The sequence below is a fragment of the Lycium barbarum genome, chromosome 11 (assembly GCF_019175385.1).
Source record: "Lycium barbarum isolate Lr01 chromosome 11, ASM1917538v2, whole genome shotgun sequence".
In the NCBI taxonomy this organism is placed as follows: Eukaryota; Viridiplantae; Streptophyta; class Magnoliopsida; order Solanales; family Solanaceae; genus Lycium; species Lycium barbarum.
Genome location: NC_083347.1, coordinates 66,927,688 through 66,937,167, shown reverse-complemented (window position 1 = coordinate 66,937,167; position 9,480 = coordinate 66,927,688). Strand labels below are relative to the sequence as shown.

Here is a 9,480-nt window from a genome sequence, read left to right as displayed (position 1 = left end):
TGTGGATAATAGCTTGAATATCTAATTTGAATTAAAGAATTGATTATGGAAAACTAGGGTTTATGCCTAAATTGGGGTTTTTTTTAAAACGATGAAATTGATGACTGATTGAGTCTAATTAGAAGTTGGGGAGTAGTATTGAATTTCTAGAATATTGGGTTACCATTTCCAATCTTGAAATTCCCGTTTTGCCCTTGTGGGTCAAATTTCCTCACTTAAAGTATGATTTTCGATTCGAACTAGTTTATAACAATATGGGTATCGTTAGTCTTCGTTTCTAATTTAGATTTTGATGTTGACTAGACTTTGAGTATTCAGGGGCTCTTTGAAAAGGCAAGGCTCACGTGTGACGGTTCGTGGCAGCTGTTCGGCATTGAGGTATGTTACGGCTTACCTTTCGGTTAGAATCCAATTCATGAAGCATATGTAGGAGTTAGTTATTTATGAGGAAAGCATGTTAGGCCTTCGGATATGAAGTTGGGATGGATACCTTTAGGTTGGTATTGTTGTTGACTATGTGGGCTTGTTGCCTTGTTATCGTGATTGGCCTTGTCGCCATATGTGATATATTGGGCTTGTCGCCCTATTAACTATGTTGTATTTTGCGATGCATTCATCTCTCTCTTATGATGTCACTTATCACCGAAAAAAGGAAAGGATAATGATTTAGGTTGGAATTGTGATGTGTACTTATGATAAGACATGAGTGAGATCTGATTATGATTTACGGTTACTGAGGTTATCTTGCACGACATGCATTCTCATTTCATCTGATACATTGGTTTGAACTGTGACTTGATACTAATGATGATAAGTGAGGAAGTGAAACATCCGAGGCTTCTTATTGTGGTGTTTGCTACATGCATAGTTCATATGGCATCTCATGCATATATTATTTGATGTTACCTATACGGTCTGAAGGGAAATTGTTCCGAACGTGGCATTGCACAAATTTGGGGATAAATGTGCATTAGTTGTTGATTTACGGATGTTGTTATGGTTATTCACCCCCATGATTATTGTTGAATTCGACATTCATGAATGCATTTCATCTTGCATTTGTCATGATAATGTGATGTGGTTCCAATGTAAAAATTGATGGAAAAAGATTATAGGAGCGTATGATAAGAAAGTGAAAGTCGAAAGTCACCTTTGGGCTGTGTGCGTAGTGGCTAGTATTGCGGAAGTGTCTCGACCCTAACTACGGGCCGTGCGGGCACTTACCATATTATTACGTAGTAGGAGAACCCTACCAACTGACCCAACATTCAGCTGATTTTATTAACACAATTACTTAATGATCCCACATTTAAAAGTAAATACTCATACAGAGTCTGTTTTTGATATAAGAAAACAAAAAGGAAACAATTCCCAAAATCTAGTCTAGATAGGTACAAGAGCTCCTATTACACATGGCTAAACAAAATACACGACACAGCCTCTGCGTGGAATGAGATGAGCAAGGCTGTAGGAAGATGTCTGAGGATCCACTCGAAGAAACTTCAACTTAAACCTGCAACATACCTACACCTAAAGAGGGTGTAGCAAGAGTAGTATCAGTACACCTCACGTACTGGTAAGCATCATAGGTCGACTAGGATTAGTTCACGCAATATAATATAAAGTCAAAAAGATAGCAGATAGTCAGCGGGTGTCATCAAGGCTCCCAATATAGATTATTGCACCGATACAAACTTACCTCTCTACTCCCAATTATTCGATTCTCTTATTCCTGTAGTAATACCGGTTATCCGACTAGTAAATGTAATCCTATCCCGTATCCCCTTAGGCCAATTAATTAAGTCTTATCTCCTCATTTACACTAACGTCTAATTCCTGATTTTTAGCCTTAGAGCTTTCTATCCAGTTCACCTGCTGAAATTTGATACATCCACGGAACATACTTTCCACACATCCACCAGTCCGGGACTCCCTAAGTCCACTAGACTCAATGCAGAAGTCTACCCCTTAGTAATTCGTTCTTACACTTACCCGCATATTGATCACCACTTTACACAACATAACACAATTATAAGAAATGCACAATGTAATATGACAAACTGACAACACACAATCATGAGGACATAGAAGTATGAAATGTTATGCAATGCAAATACGATGCGAAGGCCATAAATCATGTTGTACATACATGCTAACTGATGTCATTGCTCAGTAGTCATGACCTGCAGAGGACCCATGGCGTCCATGTACCACTCGTTCCGAATTCACTCATCGGACCTGAGTCACAATCAAGGCCACATCCTCACCCTCGATCAAATGTGCCTTTTCATACATGTAAATATATTTACCTTACAATGGTGCCGGTGATTGGCTGTCGAATAGTACCTCGTATTCAACCCAACTCGGCTATACAATCCGAATGACACAACTGGCACTTACTCAGACTTTCTGCTCCTTGTATTTCCTCATAACCACATGCAATATATTCAATGATGTTAATGAATGAAAACAATGTCATGAATTATGCCCTTGAGGATGTAGCACTATTATGCCTTCCTTCTATTCACTCGATGCAACCCTCTTTATTAACAAGAACGGCAATCATATGAATATTTCAATATACATGAAAATAAATATGGAAATCAACTATACCTTGGGATAATTACTCTAAACAACGAAATACCCCTTTTTACCCACCACAAATAATCACTTCCTGTCCCGTAACGTATAAACATCAACAATAGTAGCACCCAGTACTAAAATAGATACTCATTGTTACCCTAATTACTATTTTCACATAACTTTCATTAAATTATGAATATATCCATCCAAACTCCGTGTCCGAAGACCTAATCACACAACCTCCCGTCAAATCTAAATGTGTATACGATTCACTAATCAAAGTCTAACTCAAGTAAACCGTAACCTACCTCGATGACGAACAACTATTTGAATTTCCGTGAAATACTCGCCCTCCTATCCCTTATCTGAATCCATGAGAGATGATAGTTATAGGGAAAAATATGGAGAATGTTGGAAAAACCTCTTCTTCTGGGTGTCAAGGGTTTTTTTCTTCTTGTGAAACCTAATAGCAGCCTTGGAGGGTCTTTTATAAAAAGGGAGGGTGAAATATAAAACTTAGCATCGAAAAACGCGTTCACTGGTCCGTGACGTCCGCTGCGACTGACGTATCTTCGCTATAGCGGGACCACTGCAGCCGTACTTTGGTCGCTATAGCGGACCGTCTTCCGCCCCGGGCCCACGATTTTCAACTCTTTTCGAAACTGATTTTTCACTCTATTAATCATTTAAACACCCCGTGGGACTTACTATTTAAGATCGTAGGCCTGGATTGGGCACGGGTTTTCGAAGTGTTAAACGACCGGGTGGGTAGTTACAGGAAGTCACCTTTGGTATGTGTGCAGAGTGGCTAGTATTGCGGAAGTCACCTCTGGGCTATGTACGGAGTGGCTAGTATCGCGGAAGTCACCTCTGGGTTGTGTACGGAGTGGCTAGTATCGCGGAAGTCACCTCTAGGCTGTGTGCTGAGTGACTGGTACATGGACTTCGCGGGTCCCCCATGGCTTATGATTATCGAGACGTGGAGAATTTTCGTCCATAGCATGTGTGTACGTTATAGGATAGTTGTCCAGTGCATTGCATTGCATCACACATGCATTCATATCATATCCACTCCTATCATTGATTATGTTATTTCCATTTATATCATTGCATGGTACGTTTTCACATTGATTTCTTGGTTGGTAATTCATTGAGTTGATGTTTGCTTGTAAGGTGTTTACTTAGAGGTTTGATGAACTCGAGGATTAGAGACTTTCTCCTAGGCTATGACTTGAGGTTATTGAGATCTATTGGTGTTTCTATTAATGTGAGTTTGCTTGAATATGCTTAGTGACTGCATTTGACTGCTTACATGTCTACTTGTCATTTCTTTCTTCATATATGTAAACTAATTGTTGTCGACCTTTGGTACCTACTAGTACATAGTGTTTGCACTGATACTACCTTGTTGTACACTTTTCTGAGTGCAGAGTTCGTTGCAAGATGCACGCCAGGCCCTCGTGAGTGATTCTCGAGGCGTCATATTCGAGTTTCTAGGGTGAGCATTGTTCCAGACCGCAGCCTGAAGACCTCTCTCTCTCTTGCTATATCCGTCTTTCTACTTCAGACAGTATTTTAGACACTTGTGTACTCTCCATTATTCAGACTTATGTACTTGTGTAGTGGCTCTTGTATTATCACTTGACCAGATCCTTGGGGTGTCGTTTGTAGTTTCCACACTTAGTTATTTCTAATATTGAGACTGCTTGCATGATTTAATCTTCCGCATTATTAATTCTAAAATTGGTAAAGTACGAGAAGGGTTCGCCCACCAGGGGGGTTAGTGTGGGTGCCTGCTCGACCCACGAGTTGGGTCGTGACAGTAAATATAGAGAATGCTCGTGTAAATATTGGAACCCGAATGGTTAGAATTTAGATATATCGCATAGATGGATTAGGAGACTTTCAAAAATGAATTTTAAACTTAGAATTAACAAAGGATAAATTATGCATGAAAACGGTACATGATTTTCCATGAAAATGGTATATGGGTACATGAAGTACATGAATATGTATTCAAAGTCTGAGAAAAATAACATTTGAACATGGATGCAAAACCGAAACCATTTTCGGGACTGTTTTGACTAAAAACTGCAGATTTCCTTTTAAAGGTGAAGACCAAAAACCGGATTGATTTCTTGAAAATGAAGCATTTTAGAGTTTCCAAAATAACTTAAGTTTTCTTTCAAACTTTTTCGGCCCAAGCCCAAACCCTAAGTCAAGAAAACAAGAGGAAATACACTTGGATTTTAATTTGAGAGAAGGGTTCTAAAAAGTAGAATATGGTTGACCTTTAAATAGGATTATAATGGATAACTGTGTTTACATTAAAGAGAAATTTTTTTATGTACTTGTACAACCTATGGCATATTTACAGAGGAGATACACTCAAGTTATTTTTGCAAAACAAAACTTATAAGGACTAAAGATATGACATTGGACCAAATAGTGAAAACTCTACTTAAGAGAAATCGTAAGTATGTTTTGGACCGAAAATGGAATGACTCTAAACCTTATGAAGTTTTTTAAACGAAAATCAAACTCTTTTCTGACCAAAAAATGATTTGTGATATGCCATGATAGTTGTACAAGAAAGAAAATCATTTTAGCAAATAATTATAATTAATCACACATTGAAGCTCGCAGTTCAACCGTATTCTACGGATCCTTAATACAAGTGTTACAACCCAAACCGATGAGTCTTGACAAGTGTCTGACCTCTAGTGACCAAACACCCCTGTACTCATATCTGAACATCAAGGGCCTAATAAGTGACTTAAACTGATCTCATACTGCCTTATGAAGGGGTGACATCATGAACCCTCAGCCCAATTTTACAAAATCATTGTTTTAGACCAATCTCTTAGTGTATTTTTGAAGTCCATTTTTTGTTAATATGAACATGGTTCCCAGCAGTTAAAAAATGGATCAATTTTAGACTTAGGAAAATCATTTGAACTTAGGCAAATTTCAATTCTTTATATTCCTTAAACTGTGACCCTTTTTCAAAAGAACAGTTTTAAAACTATTTCAGTTAAAAGATGGTTATTGGCCTTTTTTTTTTTTTAGAAAATTAACTTGTTGTGGCAACCTTCTTAACTTACTGGGTGTTTCCTAGGTCCTAACATACATATGGGTTCCAATAATTTCAAGCATTCTTTTACAAATACAATTTTACACAAAATGAATATAAAGGGAGAGTTTGGGCTGGTGGGCCTATCTAAGCCCACCAGTTAGCTATTTTCACCCATAGCTGGGCTTGAACAATAGTAGCTTCCCCTGCCATTTTTCTCATGGACTCGATCAAAATAAGGAGAGTTGACCTCTAGCCCAACAGGTAGAGTGCAGGAAAGTGGCCCGAGGATGATTTCACATAAACACATAAAATGATAAGGATTAGTATCTACTTCTAAGTATTCAAATAATCAAATAATCAGCTAGGGTGAAACATATAAGTTCAATATACATGCGGATGAATAAAGAGTATATCACAAAACAAATTCCTACTTAAGATAAACAAAGCCCAAACTTAAAATAAGTCATCAAAAGAGAGGGGAGTATGAGTAGATTGGACCAAATACTTATTCAATTAAAACAGAGGCCCAACAGTGATGAAATGGCATAAGCCCACACAACACCAATTATATTTATAAGGAAATGAAGGAATATATACTTCTATACACCAAATATACCACTTCATATACACTGGAGTGTATATGAAGTTAAATATACCTTATATATCAAAGGGTATATATACCTCCCATATATAGGGAATTCAACAAGGCAAGGCAAAAAGAGTTAAAAAATAAGACACTTAACACCAACTCCATGCATACATAGGAAATAAGGTAAAGTGCACAGACACAACATTCAGTATGTAGGTTAACACTAAGCAGGATAAAGGAAATTCCTAACAAGTTCCATAGACAGGGTGAACAAACTCACTCCTTCATATAAAAGATGCTATCAAACAAGAGAGGGTGAAAAAATGCAGTTTTATTACAAGCATAATACAGTTTATGCTTTGTTACTTTAGCCCTCAACATTCATTTACACACCTCACTAAGTATCAGTGTAATTTCAGCTAAAGCATAGGCTAAACAACGAATAGTATGGTCCTTATAAGCCCAAACAAGAATCAATTAGGGAACACATAGGCTAGTGGTTTTTGTCTAGTCTACTGGTGTGTCATGCTGATTTCAATTAGTGTCCGTTCAGATTTAGCAAATGTAGAGGCTTCAATTTTAACATTAACATGACAACAACAATGTTTAGTTTAGAGACAGGGGAAGCATACATGCCACATGAAGATGGCTTGACATATTAAACATCATGAATCACATAAGTCCTAGAACACACTCACTTTCAGTCTAGGTCCCCACTCATTGCTTGTTTACGTTGTACTTAGGTCTACTTTTGACATTTTCTAAACCAAGACAAGCAGTCATTTGAGGTCATGGAAGATGAAATAGGCATGTACAACAGAGTCAGGTAGGACACAAAGTGCAAATTTTCCTAACAGGGCATCCCAAAGAAACTTGCAGGATTCCACAAATCATTAACTAAATCCACAGTTACTAAGTTTAGAATATCTTAAACCTTTCTTGCATACCATTTTTACTTTGAGACTTAAGACACTGAATCATCAATAAAATGCAAGTCCCTTAACTTAGAACAGACATCAAAGGAGCATACAAAGGTGTTGGCCACTTACCAAATCAGTTAGTCTATCATGGACTTAGATATAAGTTTTATAGTTTTGGAAAATAGGGCCACGATGAGATCATACATAAGGGGTAATCATTTTTGAAAATCAGTTAAGTATTGCTGAGTCTTAAAGAGGCAACATTCTTCAGGTTTAATGGCGTTTTATGTCATCAATGGCACAATATTACAGAGACAGTACTGAGATTAAGCAAACTATCACAGAGACACATATCACATTACATCAGAATCAAAGGGTCGTTGGTGACCTTATGCACATCTAAACAAGACACCAGCATGTTTTAAATATTACAGGGATCAAACTGAAAGCTTAACAGAACTAATCATGCTTATTACAACCAGAGGGACCCTAAGCCAAACTCAAACATTTCATAAGCAAGGGATCAGATTCCAGCAGTCTATGAGATCACTAACCAATGTAACATTTAAACTATGTATCATGCTTTATAGTATTCTAAATCAGAACCAGGCATGGTATTCATTAGATGACATAGCAATATTCACATTACCCACATTTAGATGATATTGCAAGGGCTTAACAGTGCATAATATTGAAACAAAGGAGCACTAATGGCAATAAAGCAGGTATTGGAACAGCTCAAGACTTGCCTGAGACTCAACAAATCAACCAGCAAGGTCGCAAAAATGAGCTAGACAGTTAGTACCACCATGTTAAACTAATATCATACTTTTTAGATCATGAGACTACACTTCTCATCATTAATGCCCAACAAACTATAACCTTATCACTCATTTCTCCATAACAAGACAGCAGACAGGGCCAATCTAACATACACTTAGAACAAAACTTAGAACCAGCAATGTATTGAACCTAACCAATTTCTATTACCTTAATCCACATGAACCAACCAAATCACAAACAGAGCATGCTTTAAACAAATCAACCTAGGTTCATATTTATATACATATTTAAGTTGTTAATACACTTAAATAAACAAGCTGAAGCTAGTTAATATAAAACATGTTTTGCCATACATACTAATCAAAATAATCACTCAGCATGTCTTAGCCAACAAACTAATTAACCTTCAGGTCATATAAACAGTAAATGATGCAACTAACCTAAAATAAACTGCCTAAACATGCTATGAATGCCTATTACAGAGACGTACCAAACTTTAACTAAACCAAAATAGACATATAAACACTTAACATAAACACTTAATCATAAACACTCAACAAAAAAACAATTAATAAACCAAATAAAATACTAAAAATAAACACGAGAGGGGATTACCTCTTTGATGCGCAGCCTTGGAAGAGATTAGACTTGGTAGAAACTTGCTTCCTCAACCCCAACACTCGGCCACAGAATCAACACAAGAAAACAGAAAACAAAACACTTTAAAATTTAAATTCACTCGAACTATTAAAGTCTTTAAAGCTAAAATGCTCAAAACTTAAGTATTTCGAGTATGCAAGTGAAATTTCAGTTGCCCGCCTCCCAAATAGTGAGGATTGGGACCCTATTTATAGAATCCCCAAACCCTAATTTCGAATCGATATGGGACAAGCTTAGATTTGTGACTTTCAAGTCTCACCTTGAGCATCAATGGCCTAGATTCGAGTATACAAATGGATAAAAGGTCAAATTTAAGATAAATAAAATTAATCCTCTTGGTTCCTATTGAACGAATAAAATCAAGGATTCAAAATCACAACACAACAAACCGAATTAAAGAAATTCAGTTACTTGACCGTTGTAAAGCAGAAATTGGAGAGAAAAGAGTTGAACTTATCGTGATAAGGTCGCGTTTGGCGTCGTTTGGAGATGAGGCATTAATCTTTTACCTCAAATGATCGAACCATGACTGTACAAAGCGAAGGCACACTGTGCCATTACCTATTTTGGGATGCTGGCGCATAGAGAGAAAAAAAATATGGCGGCTAGGGTTTTTTCGCGAAGGGAAAGGGAAAGGGGAGAGTAGGGAGGCTTTGGGATGAGGAAATGAATAGTATAGGGGTATTACCCCTTTTACTCTTGAGTTGGGCCAGGTCGGTCCAAATTGGACTGGGCCTGGTCCTCAATTAAAATGAAAGGGGCTGATCAATATATATACATGTTATATACATGTATACATGTATATCTGTGTATATATGTGTATATACATCGGATTTTGACACTCGTTTTAATAAGTAACCATAATTAAG

The 9,480-nt window shown here is 37.2% G+C and overlaps 1 long non-coding RNA gene across 1 annotated transcript; it reads right to left on the bottom strand.

Annotated features, from left to right (window-relative positions):
• Positions 1-5,600: 5,600 nt before the first annotated feature.
• LOC132617659 (uncharacterized) lies at positions 5,601-9,256 on the bottom strand. Its single transcript, XR_009573807.1, has 2 exons — positions 8,567-9,256; positions 5,601-5,908 (listed from the first exon to the last, which is right to left on the bottom strand). It is a non-coding gene; the product is annotated as an uncharacterized LOC132617659 (long non-coding RNA).
• Between the last annotated feature and the right edge of the window lie 224 nt (positions 9,257-9,480).